The sequence below is a fragment of the Chrysemys picta genome, chromosome 4 (genome assembly GCF_011386835.1).
Source record: "Chrysemys picta bellii isolate R12L10 chromosome 4, ASM1138683v2, whole genome shotgun sequence".
In the NCBI taxonomy this organism is placed as follows: domain Eukaryota; kingdom Metazoa; phylum Chordata; order Testudines; family Emydidae; genus Chrysemys; species Chrysemys picta.
The window spans coordinates 44,376,908-44,402,446 of NC_088794.1; the positions used below are offsets into that span (position 1 = coordinate 44,376,908).

The window sequence follows — 25,539 nt, forward strand, 5'->3', positions numbered from 1 at the left end:
TGTAAAAAACAAAAGAAATAGCATTTTTCAATTCACTTCATACAAGTACTGTAGTGCAATCTATCATGAAAGTTGAACTTAAAAATATAGAATTATATACAAAAAATAACTGCATTCAAAAATAAAACAATGTAAAATTTTAGAGCCTACAAGTCCACCCAGTCCTATTTCTTGTTCAGCCAATCGCTCAGACAAACAAGTTTGTTTACATTTTCAGGAGATAATGTTGCCCACTTAATGTGCTAAAGATTCATATGTCCCTTCATGCTTCAACCACCATTCCAGCGGACATATGCCCATGCTGATGACGGGTTCTGCTCGATAACAATCCAAAGCAGTGCGGACCGACGCATGTTCATTTTCATCATCTGAGTCAGATGCCACCAGCAGAAGATTGATTTTCTTTTTTGGTGTTCAGGTTCTGTAGTTTCTGCATTGCAGTGTTGCTCTTTTAAGACTTCTGAAAGCATGCTCCACGCCTCGTCCCTCAGATTTTGAAAGGCACTTCAGATTCTTAAATCTTGGGTCGAGTGCTATAGCTATCTTTAGAAATCTCACATTGGTACCTTCTTTGTGTTTTGTCAAAGCTGCAGCGAAAGTGTTGTTAAAATGAACATGTGCTGAGTCATCATCCAAGACTATAATAACATGAAATATATGGCAGAATGTGGGTAAAATAGAGCTGGCGACATACAATTCTACCCCAAGGAGTTCAGTCACAAATTTAATTAACGCATTTTTTTTTAAACGAGCATCATCAGCATGGAAGCATGTCCTCTGGAATGGTGGCCGAAGCATGAAGGGGCATACAGATGTTTAGCATATCTGGCACGTAAATACCTTGCGAACGCCTGTTCTCACTTTCTGGTGACATTGTAAATAAGAAGTGGGCAGCATTTTCTCCCATAAATGTAAACAAATGTGTTTGTCTTAGCAATTGGCTGAATGAGAAGAAGGACTGAGTGGAGTTGTAGGCTCTAAAATTTTACATTGTTTTATTTTTGAATGCAGTTTTTTTATATATAATTCTATATTTGTAAGTTCAACTTTCATGATAGATTGCACTACAGTACTTGTATGAAGTGAATTGAAAAATACTATTTCTTTTATCATTTTTAGAGTGCAAATATTTGTAATCAAAAATATAAAGTGAGCAGTGTACACTTCATATTCTGTGTTGTAATTGAAATCAATATATTTGAAAATTTAGAAAAACCTCCAAAGATATTTAATTAATTTCAATTGGTAGTCTATTGTTTAACAGTGTGATTAAAAATTAGATTAATTTTTTTAATCACAATTAATTTGTTGTGTTAATCGTGATTAATCAACAGCCCTAATTTCCATATTCACTTCTACAGGTATAAAGTGCTCGTGCTGCATACTTGCAAAAAAACCAACTTTCTTAGTAGGGACACTGGAGAAATTGATTTTGTCAGCAAGTTCCAATATAAACACCCCCTAACCTTGCCTTACAGGATGCCATATTGAAATGTGAAATAGTAAAATGAATGTAGTTGTACAGAAAGTTGTTCTCTTAGGTTGGGAAAAACATGACAATTCACAGGCATCCAATGGCAGGGTAAAGAAGAAAAAGCAGACAAGATTAGTGAATCTGCTTGAGAACATATGAATGTAAATGTTTGAGCCCAGAGCTAACATTTAAATGCTATTTTTATTTCTTGGCCATTTCATTTATTAATTTAATTAACCTCTCCATCAGAGAGCTTGTAAGCAAAACTGACATTTCCTAGTTGTTATAACTCTACTTTATAAAAATGTAACCCTTCTGCCCATCTAAGTTGGCAGCAACAAGGGCCGGGTTCTGTATCTAGGGGTTCCATTTCAATAACACAATGCAAAACCGGCTCGAGCCCCCACCCAGTGACCTGGGACAATTACATACCACCCCCCGGGCGCCTCTAAGAGGCAATACTTCCCCTCTCGCAAGCACGGAGTCTGAGTGTAACAGAAAATGTTTAATAACATGAGGTAAACAACATCAGCATTAAATTGGAAAAACACCACAAACAGGCTTCATGAGCAAAAAACCCACCCCAGCAAATTGGGCTGTGTCCTTTCCCTTTGGTTCTTGAAACCAGCAACCCAAGAATCACCAAAGTCCCAAAAGTCCAACAACCCCAAAGTCTCTTAGGTCCAGCAACACAAGGATCGCCAAAGTCCCAAAAGTCCAACAACCCCCCGAAGTCGCTGTCCCTGGTCAGTGCAGCCCCAGAGTTCAAGCCGGGGGGAGGGAGGCACGCAGGGTGTTAAGGGGCACCTTACGTGATCCGAGGCCGACCGGCTGCCTCTCCGTGGGGTTCCGCCGCAGCCTTCTCCACAAGCCGAGCCGCTCCACTCCACCAGCTGTCCCGTGAGCCGCTCCCGCCGCCCACGAACTGCTCTGGCAGCTGCTCCGCTCTGCTCACCAACCTGTGAGCCGCTCAGCTCTGCTCCACTTCAGCCGTTCCTTGGGCCGCTCCCACAAGGCTCCGCTCGCTGCTTCTCCAGCCGCTCCGCCCTGCTCACCGACCTGTGAGTCGCTCAGCTCCAACCGTCCCATGAGGCTCCACTCTGCTAGCGGCTCCGCCAGCCGCTTAGCAATATAGCTTCAGGCTCCCCCACTAGTTAACACAGTCTCAGTGATCTCAGCTCTTAATAACTTTAGCTCTTTTGTGATTTCAGCTCTTAGCAATTTCAGCTCATAGTAGGGGAGCCCCAGTGCTAGTGCACCATTGGCCCAAAGTGAATTCAGCTCAGCAGCCTGTAAATAGACTCCTAATGGAATCAAAGTTAGCTCTGACATTCAACAGTGGAGAGAGGAAGTAGTGCAATTGGTGTTTTAAACCCTCAAAGAGGGCCCATACCATCAGATATAAATACCTGTTCACATCCTCTCTCCATTCACTGGGTTTTGTAACCCATGCCCCTTGTCAAGCAAGTGCTACTTAGGTAATGGTGAAGGACTCACTCAGTCCTTCTGTCATACAACAGTTCCACTGGCCTTGATTCACAGAATCAGGGTAACAAAACTTTATTCTTCCTGCCCCAATAACAGAGAAGCTGGGGATCCCACACCAGCCAAAGTAACCACTTTGTGTTGCTGTTGTTTCATGCCAGGCGAGTGGGGTAGAGCTCATCCTGACTCTGCTTACATAAAGTATATGACTTCATTTATATTTTTAAGTCCCTGCCAAAGAGTTAGATCCTCAGGCACTCCACCTCCTTTGTCCTTCACAAGGTAGTGCACAGGGACCTTATCTACTAGTTCTCCATGTTTGTTAAAGTCTGCTTTTTTGAAGTCCATCGTCTTCATTCTGTGGCTTTCACTCCATTCTCTCATTAAAATATGAAATCAGTTCATAGTTATTTTCACTTCCACCCAATAGTATGGTGGAATATTTAATAGGATAGTTTCAAGTAAAAGGTCCACAATGTGCCTCACTCATAACACTGCTCTACAGCCAAAATGCTTCTGAAATAAATGTAGTCAAACTTTACTAATTCTGGGTCACTGAGAACAAAAATGATGCTTAAAATTGTTGATTGGCTCTAGTTTGCAAGATATGCTATTGGGTCAGTATATACGACCCTTGACTTGGGAATGGCGGAGGATAAGTGAGTTATAAAGGGAAGGGATCTCAATTTAAACCAGAAATGACTAAAATACATCTTTGACTGGATCGATGAATAAATCTATGACTGGGTTTGGACAGTACTTGCTTTTTAGGCAAAACAATGAATGATGCAATCTGAAGCTGGTATTGCGTCATACATGATGTGAATTGCATTATGTTATTCCTAGAAGTCATGGATGATGCAATCATAACGAAGCTTACATCACTCTGCTGAACAAACTGCCCTATATCAGCTCTAGAAATCATACAGTGTCGTGCTTTGTTATTTGTCAGTGTTTTATTTTGCAAAGGGACACATTTCTGTTTAGCCAAAGTGAGCAGAGATGCCTCATACTTGTGTGAACAGTGCAGATAACTTCTGCTATGTTTGTGGTGAAGTGACTTTTGCATCACAAAAGCGCAGTATAACCACTATGGTTAAGAAAGCCTATCACCTTTATTTTGGCTGCAAAATGGGAGAGCAGGACAAGAGGTGGGCTCCACACATATGCTGCAACACTTGTGCAACAAATCTTCGCCAGTGGTTGAACAGGAAAAGGAAATCTATGCCTTTTGCAGTGCCAATGATTTGGAGAGAGCCAACAGATCATAACAGCAAATGTTACTTCTTCATGGTGCCTCCATTTGGGAAAGGTGTGTCAAAGAAGAAAAAGTGGACTGTGCATTATCCAAACATTCCATCAGCTATAAGCCCAGTGCCCCACGGAGAAGGACTGCTGGTTCCTGATGCAGCAGAATCACTCTCACTTGAGTCAGACGAGGAAGAGGAAGAGGATGAAACTTCTGGTCCTGAACCATCAATGTCACAGGACCCACATTTTCTCCCATCCTCCTCCTCTGAACCACACCTCATAACACAAGGTGAACTGAATGACCTTGTCAGGGATTTGGAACTACCCAAGAATAAGGCAGAGCTGTTGGGCTCCAGACTACAGCAGTGGAATCTCCTGGCAGGTGATGTTAGGGTTTCCATGTTCTGTGAAAGTCAAAAGGATCTTGTCCCATTCTTCTTCATGGAAGGTGATCTTGTAGCCTGCAACAACATCGATGGTGTGATGGCAGCCCTCAACATCGTTCACGATCCAGATGAGTGGAGACTGTTCATTGATTCATCGAAGACGGTCTTAAAGCTGTTTTACTGCATAATGGCAATGTTTTGTCATCAATTCCAGTTGGTCATGCAGTCCATATGAAGGAAACCTATGACAACATGAAACAACTTTTGAGTTGCATAAAATATGACCAGCATCAGTGGCAGCTTTGTGGCGATTTGAAGGTTGTTGCTCTCTTGCTTGGTCTGCAGACTGGATACACAAAGTACTGCTGTTTTCTCTGCAAATGGGATAGTCGTGCAAGAGATTCCCACTACATCAAGAAAGATTGGCCACTCCGACAGTCATTGGAGCCTGGGAGGAAAAGTGTTCAGCATCCACCACTTGTTGGATCAAGGAAGATTTTGTTACCACCCTTACACATCAAGCTGGGTCTGATGAAGAACTTTGTCAAGGCCATTGACAAAACACAAGCAGCTTTCAAGTACCTCCGTGGAAAATTTCCAAGGTTAAGTGAAGCTAAGATAAAGGAAGGTGTCTTTCTTGGTCCTCAGATTCGTGAACTTCTTCGAGATGATGCATTTGACCATGCACTGCGTGGCAAGGAAAAGACGGCATGGAAAGCCTTCCAGTTAGTGGCAATAAATGTTCTCGGAAACAACAAGGCAGACAACTACAGGTTGTTGGTGGAAAACCTCCTCAAGGCATACAAAAGTCTCTTTAGTGAGATGCTGCAACCAAGGCATTTTTTGCACTCTCATCTAGATTTTTTTCCACCGAACAGCGGAGCAGTGAGCGACGAGCACGGCGAGCGATTTCACCAGGACATTGCAACAATGGAGAAACGCTATCAGGGCAAATGGAGCCCATCAATGCTTGCAGACTATTGCTGGACGGTGACAAGAGATGCTCCATTTAATGAATACAAGAGACAAGCCAAGAAGCGCCGAGTAGACACTGAATAGGACTAAACTATGTACATAATAGTTTTTTGCCTTTTGTTTCATAATAAATTTTATTTATATAACCCTTTTGCTGATTTTTAAAGTGTTACATAAACAGGACAGGTGAAATATTATCATGTAAAGCAACCATAAACACATGAAAAGACTTAGGTTTACAATTTATGATTAAAACTCTACTATCTACACAATGTACATAGACATAAAATGTAAAAACTTAAATATCTTAGAAACAATAGCCAATCAGTTGTTTTACTTGTCATATTTGAATTCAGCACATCAAAATACATAATAAATAGCACATTTTATCTCTGAAGCAGACGACTTCTGAAAAATTGTAGACCAGTGTAATTGTTATAAGTTATTGTGTTGACTCTCCAGCGTATCTAGATTTAAAAACAAAAACAAAACAAAACACACAACCTTTGGTCCCTAGTTTAAAGATAAAAGAATAATCAGAAGTGCAACTGATTAAATCTAGAAGTCATTATTCCATTTTACTCAGTCCTAACTCATGCAAAATTTCCATGGACTTAAATGTTTTTTGCCTCACTAAAAGCTTCAAGATTTACCCCATTGTGCATATGGGATTGGTAATATTTTCAGCTGTCACATGGTATTTCTGGTCCTTACTGATTTAAAAAAAAAAACAGAAACAGACAGCTATGACCTGTAAAGCCTAGCAAAAAAGAGAATATCCTTAATCTGAAGAAAACATTAAAGCTACTGCAGTGGTAAACGTAAATCAGTTCTGAGACTCAGCCATCTAACTGTCCATTAAAATAGCAAAAACTGATTCTTCTTTTAATTAAAATGCCCTCTAAAAGAGAGCCAAAGAAAGAGGTAAGCATTACTCATGATGCAACTACTAGTCAGAGCTTTTGACTCATGACTCATCCAATAAATGTGAAAGCAGCTCAAAAGCAGAACCTGGGGAGTTTCAGCTGGAAAAGGCAAATCAACAAGGAGGAGAAAGGGGAAAAAAAGAAAGAAAGTCAACCACAGGAAACATGGGTCAATGGTTAGAGCTAGGGACTGAGAATGAGGAATCTTAAAACTCTATTCCTAGTTTTGACACTATTTACTATGTGGTCTTGAGCAAGTTACTTAACCTCTCTATACTCCTACACTAAGTGATAGTACTCAGGCATCTCTCCTAAAGAATTCTATTTTCTCACTGCCCAAATGACATAGTAGTATTGCACATCAGAGCTAAGAGAATAGTTCATGATATTTTTTCCCAAAATTTCATCCTTCCCCCCCCACCCCCCCCGCAGGTCACAGGAAGTCCACAGACATCAGTTTAATATGTTTTACTACTTATTCAAAATTGACCAAGTTTTAATGCAAAAATTAGGAGGGGTTAAGAAACAGGAGATGAAAATGATCAGTGTCATGAGAAAACTCACTTATGAAAAAAGATTGAAAAAATGGATTGTTCACTGTAGAAAGACGTAAGAGGGTAGATGATAAAAGTATCTAAAATAATGAATGGTAGAGAGAAGTTAAATCAGGAACTTCTGTTCTCCTTGTCTTGTAACATATTAACAAGGGGACAATTAAATGAAAAGATGGGAAATTGAAAACTGATCAAAGGAAATGTTTTTTCACACCGTGAGTAATTAGACATGGAACTCATTACCACAGGATGTTATTGATGCCAGGAACGTAGCAAGATTCAAACCGGATCATGAATAAGAATACCCCAAGTTATCACAATTAAAATGATAAAAATTGGAAAGGATAGTGACTTCATGTTTCAGGGCTTAAAGCCAATCTATTTATTAGAGATCAGGATGAGGCCTTATGTACATCTTCCTACCTCAGTGTTCTTACACCTTTCTCTGAAGCATCTGGTACTTGCAATGGTTAAAGGCTAGATACTGGACTAAGTGGACTTGAGTCTGATCAGTTATGGTAATTCCGATGTTTCTGCGCACCTAAAGACTTTTACATATGGTTTTATGGCTTATTCAGAATTTTAAACTGAATTTTGAGTGAAGTTCTTTAATACTTTTGGTCCAGAGCCCTCAGAGGAATTCTGGCCAAATCATTCAGAATTCTGTTTGACTCCAGCTTCTCCTGCTTAGGCTTCCTAGAGATTGCTAAAATTTCTGAATCCAGTTCTAGCTGAAAATACCACAAGAACAGCCTCTCATGGTATTTGCACTGGAAACCAGAAGCCTGTGTTTGGAGGGATGGGGGAAGCCATTCTGATCTCCCATTAAAGCAACTGCAAGTCTTGCCATTGGCTTCAGTAGGAGCTAAATTGGATCCAAAACTCCTTGCATGGCAAGACTTAAGTAAATTGACTGGGACCTGTCTTGTATTAGGTTCTTTCACACATACTAACACAACCTGAAACTTTGCAGATAATTAGCCTGTTAGATGTCCATAAAAGTCAAGGTAAGATTTTATTACCTGCACATCTCTTCTTAGGGAATCCAGCCAATATTAGTCAGCACAAGTAGCTGCTTACAAGCAAGAATGCTTTTGCTACTGAGGAAGAAAGGCAATGAGGGAAATCCAAAACACTGTTATATCTACTAGTCATGTCACATAAATTGTACTCTTTTATTCATCAAAAAGCTTTGAAACAAAGATGCCATATTTTAAGTGAGTTCTGGATTCCTTTTCAGTGAGGGAATATGTAATTTACAAGAAAGAGGATTTGAAGTTTTAAGTGCTTATGACTTAATTCAGCATGCTGTATTGATGGTCCCATTTAGTTGATTCCATTTTAGACCCTCTAACACATTAAAGCCATGACTTACTCACATCCATTTGGCTAATGTTCCCCTACTGCTCAAAGTAAATGACAGCTATTTACAGTAAATTATTCAATTAGAAGAAAGGAAGTGTGGTATTTATTTTGTAATACTTGTCATGACAAAACAGAAGTGTGCAAGGAACTGGGGGGGGATTTCAATCTTTCAGAATCAATTGTTTAATCCATAGCCAAATAAATACACTCCACAATAGTTGTCAGCATCAGATTATTACTGTAAACACTGTATAACACTGAAATGTTGTGACTTCTGTTTCTGTATTATAAATTCTACCCACTCCAAAAATAAGATGCCATAGTATAAAAAGGATTCTAATAATTGTCTTAGATCATTGCTTTATTATAAACATTTTAAAATAATAAATGCATAGATGTTTCTGAAAATTTTAATCCAAGTGCCTTAGGAGTCTAAGTCCCATTTTCAAAAGCGACAGACACTTAGGAGCCTACATTTTATTGATTTTCAGTGAGAATTAGACTCTTAAATGTCCTATATCACTTCTGAAAATGAGACTAAATCATTTGGGCACTTTTGAACATTTTTACTCTGTAAAATAGAGAACAAAAACTTCCTTTGTGAAATCTCAGAAAAGGTCAACTTTGTTTGGCTCACAAATGAAGGAGGTTCCGGGGGGGAAGAAAAAAAAATACCTCAGATGAAAGAAAAAAATTCTGAACAAGTTCTGTGGCTTTTATTGAACCCTAAATTGACCTAGAAGGATTGCTCCTTTGGGATCAGGACTTTAGATGCTGAGCAAGGGATGTTGTCAGTCACAGTTCTTCCCCTTTTTCCTTCTTGCTCCTGGGGAGGCTGGGGGTGGCTCAAGTAAACTGCAATTCCCACCATTACACACAGTGATTCAGCTATTGTGGCCAGCAAGTAGAGGGGCTAGAACCAAGGCTCTGCCCACTCCCTGCCCTGCCTTCACACGCTTGCTCTGCAGAAGGGAGTAAGTGGATAAGTAGCCCTGCCGATTCCTCTGCACCTGTATCCAAGATAGCTCCTCTAGGGCTATAAACAGTGGTTTTTACTCCCTTTTGCAGACACTTATTCCAAGTCAGCATCCAACCAATGGAGCTTCGGAGGGAGGTGCAGGAAATCTGTTTTTCACAATGTAACCGTCACACAGAATAAATTAGGATAGCAAATGTTTGACTATTTCTGGATTTTAATATACTGATAAAGAGGAAACCATTAACAAGCCCAAGCCAAGCATGCATGCTTCTGAGGGTGGAGGGCTGTAGAATGGGTTTCAGGCAATCATATGGAAGAACACTTTGCCTTTGGCTGAACTGTTAATGCATTTAATTTTGCTGTAGGTAGCTGGCTAAATTCAGCAACTGCATAAGCAGGCACAACTCCCATTGACTTAATGGGAGTTGCATCTGTTCATGCCAGAAAAATGACAAGGTGTCCAGTGACTGGGGCAACAAACCACAAAACTACTATTGTAGCTGGCTTCACTCACCAGTCCAAGGGTGGATGTTAAAAAACCACACAAAGTCTGGGCTGTTTAATTTCTCTATCCACTTCATTGTTATTTTTACATAGGGCCATGATGGTAGAGTACTAACATCTTTGGTGGGCACATACTCCTGCAAGTAGAGCTATTCATTTCAATGGGACTATTTGTGTGAGCAAACAGTCACCAAGGTGAGTAAGGGTTCCACAGTCTGGTTATCCATATGGATATACTTAACTTAATCCTGGCTTGTGCTAAATAAGACTACTGTGAATTGTGCTAGCATTTTGTTGTTCCGAGTAGCAGAATGAGTCCAAAACTGCTTGTCACACCAATGGGCTCCCAGTCTCTAACTTTGTCCCTAAGAGTGCTTTGGACCTGAATGGTCCTCAAATATTTATTTTTGGTGGATAGTTTATTATTTTGCCTCTTGGTTTTTCCTTCTAGGAAGGATTTCTCTCATTCTAGTCTCTAGCTCTACCAGGAGCAATGAGTTCAGTTTGGAGCCCCAGCCCAGATCCTCAGCTAGAGTAAACCAGCACAGCACCACTGACTTCAATAGAGCTATGCACATGTACATTAACTGCGGAGCTGGTGCTCAGTTAGCATCTCCAGAATTTCAAAAGCCCCTCATTTCCAAGTAACTCTGTTACTAGACCTTAGCAAAATGCACTGTTCCTCCAATCGGTGAAGTGGCTTTCTCCAAATTATGCTGTCCACACAATGTCTTCCTTGTTCTTTTTACTACTCTGAGACTAAACATATCCTATATCTGCTGACATGTCCTCTAGTGCATGAGGAAGTGGCTTTCCGAGTTAGCTTTTTTAAATTTGACGATCCTCTGAAGCTTTCTACAGTTACTGTTTTTAGTAAGCTACCTGCCTGAAAGGCATTGGAGTGGAACCAAATTGCAAACTCACTCTTCATCTGGTAAGTTTTTCATAACATGTACATTTTTAGTGCTGTACAGAAAAACAAAAAACACCATAGAAAGAGAGAGAGACAGCCTTAGACTTCACATTTTTAATTATTTATTTCACACAAAAATTCCATCCAATGATTAACCTATTATTTACCTAATTTTGAAGTTGCCCCAGATGTCCACAGTGATCTATGGGACAACTAAGTGATTAAGATTTAATTGTAAATAACTGATTTGCATATGCAAACACTGTGTTTAAAAGACTAACTACACATTCAGTTACTATACACCAGTTTTGAAAGGGAGCTGTTTAGGTGTTCTATGTAGTCCTTTTTCAAACTGGACTGTGCTCACAGGAAGAGTGATTCTGTGCTGTGACTCATGGAGGTTCAGCACAGAACATGCAGCCCAAAAGGAGATCAGAGAGATTTCCCTATGCCGGGCAAATCGTCAATTGACCAATTACTCTGCCTTTCTAGCTATTTTCTGCCACAGAATTTCAGCTGAGAATCTAACCAATAATACAGCATGTAAACATTTTCAAAAGCACAGGTATAGCTTTTTAAAATGATTATTTAGATTGGGGTTAGTCTACACCTTCTCCTGACTCAATGGGGGAAGGGGCGTGCTGAACTCAGTCTTTTCAGAGCATTCACAAATCCTATTCCCAGCTTTGCTAATGATTCACTGTGTCCCTGGGCAAAGCACTTATCACTGCTATACCTCAGTTTCTCATTGCTAAAATAGGTATATTATTTCTCATCTACCCTATTTTGAAGAGACTTAAGGCATAATTAATCAATGTTTGTAAAACACTAACATTCTCATTTGAAAGGTTCTATACAAGTACAAAGTAGGATTAAATTTTTCCATTCCATGTGGGTATGTAACAAATGTTCCTATTAACATTAGTGGAGGCAGAGGGGCTGATGCACCCATGCCATATACAGAACAGACTCCATTGTTGATGTTTAGCACACCCCTGATTAATATGATTGTCAAGCTCTGCTTGTTACTATAAGTTTTCTTTTCTCAAGATTTTTAACTAAGTTGTTCTCTAGCTTTCATAACGTTGAGGCTAATGGCAAAGCTCCTATATCTGTATAATAAGATGTCTCTAATTATACAATACTGCCTGTCCCATTTTAGGCTGTCTCCCTAATTTACTAAATGACTGGGTCTGGCTATATTTAGTTGCCAACAACGTACAGAAAGAATAACGTCAATGGAAAAAGAAAAGAAAAATCCTAAATGGGCAATAATGCAGAATCTCAATTCCCACTAAACAAATGGCTTCATTTGTGCCAGGGCTGAGCCCAGCACCTCTAGGCTTGGCAGTATCATAGTCCAGACACCCGTGGGCTTGGCATGGCAGTTATGTAAGTAAAAAAATTGCTTGAGTCCCGGCACCTCTTTCATTATAAATTAAGCACTGGAGGTAAGAAGGTGCCTAACTGCTCTTGATCACTTGGGGGAGAGAGGGCTTACAGGAAGATATCTACATTGAAAAGTAACATGGTTCAGGTCTGAAGTGGCGGGGGCGTATCGTCTGTATTAAGAGACAAGTCTCTTGTATTCTATACTTCTACTGTAACATCTCAGCTAGTGACTGAGTCAGTCCACTCCTATCCCAAGGCAGCGATTTTAGCAACAACGTGAGCATCTGTCAGCCACAGTTAGCATGCTAAATGTCATTTAAAAACCCACACTGAAAATCCCAAACCATACTGGCCTTAAAGAAGGGCAAAACGCATCAAGCCAGTATTTTAATGATTTTTACATTCCAAACGACTTTCCTTGTTTTTCATGCCGTTGTTTTGTTTTGTTTTTTAAGTGCTTACATGTGGATCTTATATTGCAAGTTTTAGCCTGGAGCAAATTTTGACCACTAAATTAACTCCTAGAAATAAAGATAAGCCCCTAATTATTTATAGCACGTATAGATGCACGTGTCCTTTTTTCCTAGGGAAAATCCATATCTTAAGCAAACATTTTAACTTTATCATTCTGTTCTACCCCATCACCTCCCAAAAATACCCATTTCTAGTGCATTTCAACTATATACACACATCACTGTGTTTCCTTCCAAGTGTCCCTATGGATTGCCTTCAAAAGATTGGCACCTATGGCATCCATAGATATTAATATTACTATTAAATTTGGATAGTTTTCAATATCAGTTGCTCTCTCTAAACTGCTGAGGATCAACCTAAATAAATTATCCCACGAAGAATCCAACATTCCTAGAACTAGTCCAGCTAGAACTTGGTGGAAGGGAATTTAATACATTTATACTGAACAGCCACTGCTTCAACAGTAAAGCTTGCCTGGTGGTTTGTAATTAACTGGAGCAGACTTTCTACTAGGTAGCACAGGACTTTCTATAGAGAGTGTTTACTGATCTTCCCTCTAGCAACTGAGGAGCTGTTTCAAATATTCTAACTCAGAAGTTACTATTGATTTTAACAGAGCTGATGAGTTTCTTGATGGAGTGAATGTAACTGAATTTCTCCTCAGACTCCCCAGCAGCTGCGGGGGAGGCAAGATTCAATTCCCTGCATGCCTCAGAAGCGAGTGGATATTAAGGGGAGCTGGGGCTTCAGAGGATGGGGAAAAGGGATGCTGTAGGAAAGAGTGTGAAAGAGGGACTATTGGGGCAAGGGAAGCTAGAGGCAGCATGGGAGAATTGTGTGAGAGTAGGTGGGGGAGGAGAATCTGAGAGGGTTGTTGTGGGTGAGGAAGAGAGACAGTCTTAAGGGGAGGTTATTGTGAGGCAACAGGAGGCTTGGAGATTGCTGAGGTGTGGGGGAATCTGGAACACTCCTTATCCTCTCCCCATTTTTAATGATAATTACCATATTTGCAGTTCTGGGTTTAGCCACCAGAAGCCTATGTAGCGTGTTGAGAGTTCCACCACAGGCTAAGATGGAAGCCAGGCATCTGGTTTTTTTGCAGCCTGCTGCTGTTCTCCCTTGTAAGTGTCTGTGGTTTAAGACAGACTGGGCCCTCATATATTAGGATATCTTTTAGTTTCCTCATTTCCTGCCCCCATTGTGTCCCTGCCCCTTGCTCCCTACCAGTGGTTACCTCCACCTCTTTGGGGAGCAGATAGAGGAGAAGCAGAGAGATTGCCTGGCTCTCTGAACATAGTGCCACAGTGGGCTGTGGTGTGATAGCCAACTGCAGTTTTCTTTCCTTGTAGCCATCTGATACCACATAAAACATGAGGCTATCCTGGGTATGACAGGGCTACCAAATGCACCTCATGTGAGATGTGTGACACTTTTCAAAGGCTGTTTAAAAGAGTGGTGCCACTATGCCTTTGTTGTTGTCCATCCTCTCCCGCAAAGGCCCTATATTGAAGCAGTTATATTGAAGTGCCATCCATTCTGTTCCTTTAGCCAAAGGGAGGAGGTCACTTGAAGCTGATACAAGTTTCTCCCTCTCACTGAAGGCTGAATATGTCATTTCCCTGATTCCTCCAGGTCCTGCTAGCCCTAAGAACTCAAATCTTGAGGCGAAATCGGAAACTATGTACGCTTGTGTATAACACTGTATGTAGCCTACAGGCCCTCTTCATCATCTACATTCATTAGTACAATATATGTTTTAATTGGACCAAACATCCCTGTTTAATAAAGAATCTTAATAAATCTGAATATTTATTGTACATCAGTTTATCAGGCTACAGCAAGATCTGGGGACAGTACAAAAACAGCAGAAAAGGGTTGAAATTCATATGTGAGAGTTAAAGGGCAATTAGTAGAACTCAAAGTAGTAAGAGTAGAACTGTTATATTTTTCCCCCCTTTAAGGAAATTATGCATGTGTATTGAAGGTAGCAGAATTATAGAAGTTGAAGATTAAAACTAACATGGTAAGTCATTTAGTCCCAATACCGATTAGTGCAGTGTGGCACCCAAGTTTTATCCAGTATAAATTTTAGGTTATATTTTCAGGTAGGCTAAAGCCAGCATTTCTTGTTTACAGGCATGATTTGTATTTCCATTTTTGCACCTACAAGATAAATTGTGGACACACACATTTGAGTAATTGTATAACTTATTTGCACCTGTAATCAGATATATAGAGAGAGAGTGTCCAAAATAAGACATTCCACCTGCTTCTTCCTCTGGCAAGAAGATGAGCGAACAAACACCACATGACAGACGTGTAGTCATGTTGCTTAAACTACTGGAATGCACTCAGATACTATGGTGATGAGTGTGGTATAACCACCACTATAGAATGGAATAGAAGAGAAAAAGCTCAACTACCATAGAGGAGGAGGGGATGTGAACTGCTGGCTGGGGGAGACTAGCCCCCAGTCCCGTCCCTTCCACCTGAAGTCCCACCCCTTCCGAACCCCTTGCCGGAGCCCTGAGCCCTCCCCCATTGCAGCCTCCAGCCACCACCCCAGGCTAGCCCCTCCCAGCCCCAGAGTGCCCCCAGCCTCCCCCCCACAGCCCTGGAGCAGGTGGCATGGCCCCAGTGCGACGGGAGGGTGGGCGGTGCAACTGCAGCCCTCCCTCCCCCAAGCTCATGAGCGCTGGGAGGGCAATTGGTACAGCCCGAGCCGGGGCCACCTCACAGAGAGACTGGAGTGGCCATGTGGAGTGGAAACAGGAGGAGGGGATCTGGGGGCAGAGTATGGGCAGGGCCACGCCTGGCTGTTTGGGGATGCACAGCCTCTCCCAGCCTATAGTACCCACCACCCATGCCAACAACTCAGATTTGCACCCACAAATGATCGATGGGTATAAAACTACAGGCACAAATGACACCACCCAAAGGAAAGCTATTCCTGAAAATGCATCCCCTAAATGTCTCGAGCTATAAGGTTGATTAAGTATGAAACTAGCAATTGTAATAAACTCTTCCAGATTCCTTATGTTCACAGGTAACAAGAGCTTCACATAGTCCTTATTTTCAAGCACTATCTATAGGAATTCTTATTTTATTTGTGTTTTAGCCAACTGCCTAGAAGCAGCTTGATTTTCCTTTAGTGGGTAAACACATCCTATTTCTCTCTTTGTCCTGTGCCCGCATCCATATATTTAAGTCAGCTTTTGGGTTTCAGCATTTATAGCTTTCATATGGTTACCATTTCTAAGGAAGCCACTTCCTTAGTATTGACATGTTAAGTTCATTTGTCTCATTTTGCATGGGGATCTGGGACTGGCACAGTGCTAGGGGAAAAAAGAAATCAGACCAAAACCCTAAATAATGCATTTCTCAAGATGCTGTAGATCAAATAAGCCAAAGACCAAGGGTTAATTGCTATTTTTCAAATTACTGCAGGTTTTTCCCTTTTTCCTCGCAACATGACCATCTCAGCTGTACATAGACTGTTCTGAACTCTTGCAGATTTAGATTTGGTTCTGCCCTGGATCGCAGCCATCAGTGACCAATCACTGATGTAACTGCCACTACGTGCAGAGGTACAGCCTACTCTTCTTTCAAGCAGAGGTAAGCTTCCCTGATGCTAGTAGCTGCTTTGCCTGCCTACACTATCTCGGGGTTTTATACTGCTGCCCATCACTGTAGTATTCAAGTCCCTATTCTGGTGGGGGAATATACTGCCACAGCTACATCAAAAACTAGCCAATGATGGCTGTAATGTGGGCAAATCTCCAAAACATATGAAGCTTTAGAATAATAAGTGGATGTTATGTCTATTCAATAAAACAAAGTAGTTCAGTTTTTGTAAAAAGGTGTTTGGAGGTGTGGAGGTTGGGTTGCCAGTCCAGCAACTTCTTGGGATGTAACTAATTCCAGAATCCAGCAGCCATAAACTCTTTATTCCAGTATGTGGACTACCATAAAAAGCAGAGAAACATTTCATCTAAACTGATCTGCAATAAGAGAGTTTGTGTCTGAAAAATAAATCAATTGTGTTTGTACTAAGATGATGATTGCCCTATCGGCACTCACATCCCTTTGCTTTTTGAGGCAAAAGGAGGGGCAGTAACTGAAACCCTGCATGTTGTATGTGCTTGACAGTATAGATCCTTGATCTGAAAAAGCTTAGCACTGAACACATGAATTAGATTCTGATCGTGGAAAACAAAAAAAAAAGATTTTAGCTATCTCAGACCATTCCTGCTTCCATATGCTTGCTTCACCAGTTGTAATTCATACAGGAGTTAGTTTTCTAGGTCTTCTCCATCTCTATCTGGTAGCCACCACTGCAACATTGCTCCAAACAATAGATTGGAATTTAAGAAGTGCCTCATGTATTCTTCAAGAATAGGGGGGGGAAAATCCTATAAGAATTTTGTAGTTAATCAAAAAGCCACCATTAAAAAACTAGGAATTTAGAGTTAAGCATTAAACAAACATTTGAACATATGCAATAAAAGTTTAGGTCTCTGCTACTCCATTCATCTATGCAGGATAAGAATCATCATAAAATGACAAATCTAAATCTGGAAGAGATTGAGGAAATAGCTCCCGCTTTAAACAAGTTTCACAGAATAATTCTTTATCACTGGGGGAAAAGATTAGTCTCGTCATCAGGACACTGGCCTGGCACTTGAAAAATCTGAGTTCAGTTTCCAACTCTATCACAGGGTTCCTGAGTGATCTTGGACAAATCATTTAATCTCTGTGCCTCAGCTCCACATTTGTAAAAATTAAGGTTATAATGCTTCTAGATTCTACCCCCAAAGAAAATACAGACTCTCTCATTATAGGTTGGATTGGCTACAATCCAGCCCCAGTACAGATAGCAATTAGCCGTGCTGCCCTAGAAGCAAGATAGAGACCAAACCATCTCAGAGAGAAAGAGTCTTCATTAGAAAATCTAATCACATTTAAACATGATCTTTAACAATCAAGTTAGCTGACAAAATATTCAGGCAGTGAGTGATAGGGCAATTTGGACAAGGACAAGTCACGGTCAGCATCAGATCAACTGGTCATGAACAAACACGTTCAAGTGGGGTTTGTCCACAGCAAACTAACATGATGGTCAACATGGTGTGTGTTTGACAACACTGACCAGTCTGCATCAAATCAGCTAACTCCGTTGTTAAAAACCAAGTTTAAACAGGATTACATGTCTAGTGAAGCTGAAGTATTGGGGAGTGTGGGTCACACATTAACAGATTAAGGCCAAAAGGGACCATTAGAGCATCTGTCTGACCTCCCCAGTTACCCCTGTATTGAGCTCAGTAACTTCTGTCTGACTGAACCATACCTTCCAAAGGCATCCACTCTGACTTGTGTTGTCTAGGGAAGGTGTTGGGTGAAGAGACTACTGGTCAAACTTGCTATCAGTTATTTCAAAGTTACCGTATTTTTTTTCCTTGGGTTTTGTTTGTTTTCACAGTGGAGTACAATTTGACAGGTATGTAATTGGTAAAATGTTTTAAAAAATTAAATGGAGGAAATGCAGCATAACTAAATTGTTTTAATCTTTAGTCTGTCTTGTGGATTATGTTTGTGACTTCAATCAATAAAATTGAATTTAAAAAAAAACTGCTCATTCTTTAAAAAGAAAAAAATCACTTCATCCAAAAGTAAACATGATAAAAATTGGCAAAACACTGATTGCTGCTTTTGATCATAGAAGTCACTTTGAACTTCAAAACCAATTAATATTTAATTAGTAAGTGTCACTTTCATTTCTGTCCTAGTAAAAATTGCTCTTAATTGAAGAAAACTGAAACAAAATACAAAGTGTAACTGTAATAGCAGGTAATATTTTTCTTATGCTATAGACTGGGATTTCAGTCTGCTGTTGACCTCACATTGCAAAGAGATTACAAGCGTGTCCAGCATATGGGACTAAAAGCTAATCAGACTAAGATTATTTAACTAAAGATGAACAAGTCATATTTGAATTGCCTGAAACAAAATGTTTAATTTTATATTATAACAAAAGACAGTTTCTAGGAGTCAGAACAAAACCAGCAGAGAAGCTAGCATGCTTCTCACTAGCAGCTGCCCTGCACAGTTGTTTCCAAACTAAATTGACATATGTACAGGCTAGAACATCAGTTGCAACACTAAATTACCTTTTACAGAAAGTGTTACTGTCATTTAGTGGATTAGACATTGCATTGTCCCAGCGATCTGTTTTCTAAACAGGCTCAGATTGGGCCACTGAACAACCAGGCATTTACCCCCTGAGCCACTATGATCTCAGTCAAGAGGTGTTGAAACAGACATGGTGGTTGGGAGTGCACAATGGCTGCCTCTGAAGCAGTCAGTAAGGCTTTCAGCAGACTCTTCCCCTCACCCATTCCCTGTGCACTGGCAGAGCTGCACTGTGGAAGAAGAGGTGGGTGTAGTAACTGCCACTGCCCAGCATGCTCTCCCCAGAATGCATTATGCCTTCTATGGGCACATAGTCTCTCTCCACAGTGCCTGAGCATTGATGGTATCCACTCAACTCCTTAGCAGTTATTTAGCCCAGAAGGTTCAAATATTTTTGCATTATCCACTGAAGAGGGAGAACAGGAAAGAGTAGCTATAAAGCTAATATCAAGGAGTAGCTGTGAGACACAGTCACCATTGCCAAAGAAATAAACATGCCAGGAAGCAGATGAATGCATTGGCACTTTGTTAAAAATTAAGACTCTTTTCTCTCCCCCTCTATGTATTTGATACAGGTTTCAAACATGTAACACACAGCTTTCCATTGGTAATAGGAAGAGTAGGGAGTAGCAAATATTCCTTGGATTCAAACAAACTTCATTGCCTACCTGCTCCCCTCTCTTAATCCTTAGGTGAATGTACCCCAGGTTGCAGGGTTTTATTTAAGAACTATTAATTTCCATCACAGATTTACAGAGGCTCAGCTGGCAATACAAGTAGCAGCATTACCTAGCAGCAAACAAAGAGAACAACACTGTCCTCATTTATACATAAGGGACGTGGTCTCTTGGTAACAATAGCCCTTCACGTGGGACACAAATGGCTTTAAACCACCATTATACTCATTATAATCTGATGCCACACAAGGGCATTCCTAGCCCCTAGTGTAAATTTAAGCAGTCTCAAGGTTGCTCTTACACTCTGAAGTACCATTTTAGAAAAGAAATGCAAGGCCCAATTCATCCCTTTTGAATATTTATGTCAACGCAAAACTACAGGCAGCTCTGTAATGTGATTAAGGCAACTCATCAGATTCTGGACTCTAATTTTTTGGGCAAAAGAGGGAAGAAATGGGTGTGCACACAACTGGCTACCTATTACTAGATCAGTGTTTAATAGATACATATTTACACATCTAATTACATGTTTTCTCTGTCACAGGCCCCCTTTTGGCTTCTTCACTGGACCAGCCTCTAAATAGGGAATTGTTAACCTAAAGTCCATCAATCTTTTGATCTGATACTTATTTAGTAAGAGTGCCAAAAGCTGGCACAGAATCCCTTCAGCTGCTAATATTCCTCTGCCACTGGGGAAACTACTGCATCTCTCTCTCTCCTTCCTGGCCCAAGGAGACCCTCAACTACTTTGTGAAGATGCGGGGTAGGAGATGAATAATGTAGGGAGGCTCAGAAGCTCCATCCAAACTAGCAAAGAGCCTAACTTCTTCTCCCTAGTCTATAGAGCTGCCTCATCCTTGGTCCAGTTTCCAACCTTGCAGCACAGAGGGAACATATGTTTCTCAATGTTGCAGAGTCACTCAGTGGTTATTAACATTTAATCCAACTAGTTTATGCTAATAACAAATGCCTTTTGAAAAATTCATTGCGTACAGTATTTGCCATCCAATCTTTAGATGCCTTCTTCAATAATACATACACACAATGAAGGAAGTTCACAAAAGAAAAAAGGTATTGTCACTGACATAGGAGGTTGGGTAATGGAATAGTGAAACATAAGAGGAATCAGGTACAACGGCACCTATTTTCTAGCATGACTATGCATCATTTATGAAGGTTTGTTGTTTGCTACAAGCCTCTATTTGAATACCCTTTGTTTCAGAAAAAGAACACTAAGATCAATTATTGGTAGATTTGTGTTTTTTCTTCATATTAAGTACAAGTGAGGCCATACAATCAGTCGATAAGCTTAGTTCCTGGTCTCCCAGATTGTTCATATTCCAATTCCTTCTCTATACAGGCTTATTGAACAATAAAAAGTTCTCTCCCTATGGAATTTCTCATCAGTTAGGTGGTGTTTTTCTGCTTTTTATTATGACCTTGAATCAGGTTGTTTAGACATCCAAATATTCCATGTTGCCTCTCAATATTTTTCTCTTTGCAATCTTGTACAATATTAAATTGTTTCAGGCTCAAAAAAGAAGGAAAACTAAAGAAAATGGCATGTTCATGTTATGGAGAAGGAGGATGATTCAGAGAAGGAATAATTAATTAAAGTAAATGGCACAAATCTAGAGTTGGTTTAATGGTCACTGAATCAGGTTATAAGATCTCCTGGAGTTCAGTCCTGTAAGAAGCTGAGCTTGAATCTAGGAAAGCACTTATGCACATGCTTAAAGTTGAGCATGTGCACAGTCATAGCAAAGCAAATAGAACTACTCAGGTTAGAGTTAGGTACTTTCATAAGTGCTTTGCTGGATTGGGACCAGAGCAGTGGCGGATTTAGAGTTAGTGGGGCCCTGTGCTTAGCTTCATTTTTGGGGCCCCTCCTTGGGACCCAACCAAGAAAAAACAAACAAACATTCTCTCATCTCCCTGCCCCCGTTTTTCATTCCTCCTCCAATAAGTAATAGGAAGTAAATGAAAATAAAGTGAGGTACCTTCATTGTTTTTGTAGTCTCACTTATTTTTCCACAGACCACTTGAAAAAAAAAAGTCGCTGAGGGTCTCGGCAGACTACTTAATGATCTTTCCAAATATTGTTTGTACCATTAGCTAACTATTGTAAAGCGCTTTGGATAAGAGCATTTTATTAAGTAAAAAAGCATTGAGGTGTGGGATCTGGCCAGGATTTAGGGTGCAGGAGGGGGCTCGAGGCTGGAGGTGCAGGGTCTGGGAGGAAGTTATGATGCAGGAGCAGCCTGAGGGTTGGGGTGCAGGGTCTGGCCAGGAGTTAGCGTGCAGGAGGGGGCTCAGGGCTGGGACAAGGTGTTGGGGTGTGGCACGCTTACCTGGGGCAGCTCCCATTTGGTGTGAGGGATGCAGGTGGGGACATGGGGGGGGTGCAAGAGTCAGAGAGGGCAGGGTATGTGAGAGAGGGGTGCAGGAGTCAGGACTGGGAGTGTGTGAGGGGGGTGCAAGAGTCAGGGCTGGGGGTGCAGGGTCTGGGAGGGAGTTAGGGTGCAAGGTCTGCCCAGGAGTTAGGATGCAGGAGGGACTCAGGGTTGGGGCAAAAGGTTGGGGTGTGGAGTGCTTACCTGGAGCAGCTCCCATTTGGTGTGAGGGATTCAGATGGGAATGTGGGGGGTGGTGCAGGAGCTCCTGTTTGGTGCTCAGGGTGGAGGTGGGGATGTGTGGGGGGGGGTGCAGAAATCAGGGGGAGAGTGAGGGGGTACAGGAGTCAGGACAGGGGGCAGGGGTTGTGCTGGGGTCATGGGGGTGCTCCCAGCCCCCTGCCCAGAGCGGCTCACAGCAGGTATGTATAGGGGGAGTGCAGGGGCTCCACCATTGCTCCGCCTGCCCTGATTCCACCCACTTCCCCAAGGCCTCACCCCCGCCTACTCCCCCAAGCATGCTGCGGCCCCACCCCTCCTCCCTGGAGCGACCTGAGTTCTGGCAAACATCTGTTCGGTGGCAGGGGCAGCACTGGGAGGGCGGGGAAGGGGTGGGAATGCAGCACGCTTGGGGGAGGAGGTGGGAGCTTGGCTGCCAGTGGGGGCAGAGCCTACAGCAGGAGCTGACAGGACCAAGCTTCTGTCCCCGCAGCTGCCCGGCCCTGGGGACCCCTGTCGTTCGGGGGGGGGAAGGGAGCACCTTGCCAGGGCACCCTGTGTTTCTCTGTAAATCCACCTCTGGACCAGAGTGCTCAGTATCTTCCAGAATCAAGAAGAAGGATGGCGTTGTGGTTACAGTACTGGGCTGGAACAGAGAAGATACGAACTCAATTCCTGGTTCTGCCTCAGATTTCTTGTGTGACCGTAGCAATTCACTTAGGCCCCAAATCAAAGTGCTTATGCAATAAAGCATATAACCAGGAACTTAAGTCCTATTTCCTTCAAGGAGATTCAAGCATCTTCTTCAGTGAATAAAGAGGACTTCCAATGCAGCAAAAGCAGAGTCTTAACCACTCTGTACCTCATCTTCCTATCTATAAAATGCAGATAAGAAGTATCATTATCTCTGACATTTTGCCTGTCTTGTCTATTTAAACCATAATCTCTCCACAACAGGGACTTTCTAGTACTGTGGGTCTGTACAGTGTTTACCACAATGGGACTCCAATTTCATTTGTGACCTCTGGGTGTTACTGCAGATAACTGCACACTAATTTATCTTAATCCGGTCTTGTGCATAGGTTATATCCCTTGCCTGGGCATTGTTGTAAAGCATGAAAGCCTGTTGAGAGTTAGGGTAAGAGTTTGGCAAGTTTCCACAAGACTGTAATAGTTAAGCAAATTCTATTGTATTACAAAACACAGTTTGTAATCCATTTGCTTTGCTGTTTGTGAATGGGTACGTAAGCCCCTCTTTCCCCCTTTTGATTATTAATTTGACATGCCCTAGCCTTGAAATAAGCCAGGATTAGGCAACTCTGACTGCTCTATCTTCTTAAAAGGGTTACAGCTGCTCAAGTTCCTTTCATTAACACTTCTTGATTTCCAGTATTCCTTGACACACACAGTCTCCTATGGCTTTAACAAATCTGATTCCCTGGACTGTCAAGACTGGCAAATGCACGGGATATTTTCAGAACTATACATCTGCTCACCAGACAAGATCTTGCCAGACAAGATTTCACCAAGTTCAAAAATTTCACAGCCTTAGAAATAACCTCCAGTTTACACCAAATGTATGATTTCTCTTTTCCACCATGTCTGGACATAATTCTCAGATAAGACCATTACAGTAAATGGAATAACGCAAGATGTGAAAACATGGATAAATCAAGTTTGACAAAAACTATGTAAAGGTCATACGCAGCAATCCACTTTGTTTCATAAAAAAATGAGATCTAGAAATGTTTTCCACACCCTTCCACTGTTTTAGTGGCATAAGCGCAATCCATAATTTCATAGTAACACCACATCTGGGGTCCAGAACAGAAATTGAATAAAATAAATGTTTTAAAAACAGATGGCACATTCAAGTCTTATGGACGTGGGGTAATTAACATGGGGGGGGAGAAAAGAGGAGGAGGAGAGAGAAGGTGAAGGGAAAACAAGTTGAGATGAAGAGCAGAAGAGATAAAGGGGGAGCACCACAGAAGAAATGTTCAGCATCTCACAATCAGTTCATAGTGAAGAGAAAATAAGGAAACATAGGAGGACAAACCAGAAATGCTTCAGGTGATCTGTATTTTGTCTTGTTCTTTGCAGCTAGCCCATAAATTCTCTACAGATTCTTTGACCCTCTTACTAAGAGTGCCAGATGACAAGCAATGAAGGGGGCAGGCGGGAGAACAGTGTGTTAAGACATGTAGGCAATGCCAAGCCTCTGTGTGAAGGAATGAAAGTAACACTATAGCTGACAAGCTGGTTATTCAGTGTTTGAACCCTGAAAGTGTGCATCTGTACAAGTTACTTGGACAAAAGTGGTGTTTGGACAATACATCAATGGCAGTTGATACTTCTGTGGAAAACTATGATAAAATGGAAAAAAATTAAAGTTCTCTCTCCCCAGGTTTTCTCCCCAGTTTTGTAACAGCCAAAAGCCTTGTTTGCCTACATATTTAGTCAAGAAAATATCTAGGGATCAGAGCACAAGACAAGTAAGCTGCCAGAAAGTGGTAGAACTTGGTATTAGAACTTGGGGCTGACTCCCCTTGATGCTAAAAGCAGTCACAGCCTTCTATGCATCAGTTTCTCCAATGTAAAGTAGGGATAATGTTACTTTCCTACACAACAGGGACATATTATTTAATATTACACTAGTGATCAGCAGACCATGGCACTAGTCACTGGTATTATAGGGCTAGCAAAAACAAAACAAAGCACAAGAAGCCAAGCAGAACAAGTACAAAGGTCACAGACTTGCAAACTTTTCCTTATGTCTGACCTCTGATTACCTCTTGAGCACCCCCTCATGGTGAGAGATCACTATAGTGAATACTGCCCCTCTGGCCATCCCATTTCTTCAGGAGCCCCTTAAGAATTCACAAAATAATTCAAACAGTCACTAGAAGAGAACTAATTAACTAGGATCCCAGGTACACAGAAGCTGTGCAGGCCCCAGCCCTAGTTCTGTCGCTCTTTTCCAGTAGTCCAACACAAAGGCTTTCAAAACAAAATACAAATTCACACAATCCTCACCCCAGAGTCCTCCCTATCAGCATCTCTCCACTGCTTCTTGGGCAGAGTCTCTCCTAGGACTCCCTATGTGAAGAAATGTCTCCTACTTTCTTGCTCTTTTTCCCCTGCTGACTCTCTACCACCCTAGAAACAATTTCCCAAACTTCCCAGCAACTGCCTACTCTCTTTATCCTGGGAGCAGCTGATTCAACCCAGGTGAGGCTCATCCTGTAATCAGACCTGGTTTAGCCCCAAACTCTCCAGCCCATGGACAAGCCACCCTGGTACAGTTTCCCTGGGACTACTCACACAAGGTCAAATGGCATAACAGCAATATTTTTTTTAAAAGTGTCTGATCTAGTCACACA

The 25,539-nt window shown here is 41.5% G+C and overlaps 1 protein-coding gene across 2 annotated transcripts in view; it reads right to left on the minus strand.

Moving 5' to 3' along the window:
- The window catches only part of INSC (INSC spindle orientation adaptor protein), a 225,980-nt gene that overhangs the window by 172,314 nt on the left and 28,127 nt on the right, over positions 1-25,539 (minus strand). Inside the window, exon 1 of one of the 2 annotated variants that reach the window (XM_065592123.1) lies at positions 25,193-25,323. The exons of the other annotated variant lie outside the window; for it this stretch is intronic. The gene's annotated coding sequence lies outside the window, so the exon portion shown is untranslated. Of the gene's footprint in view, positions 1-25,192; positions 25,324-25,539 lie in introns of those variants that run through there. 2 annotated transcript variants of the gene reach the window in all.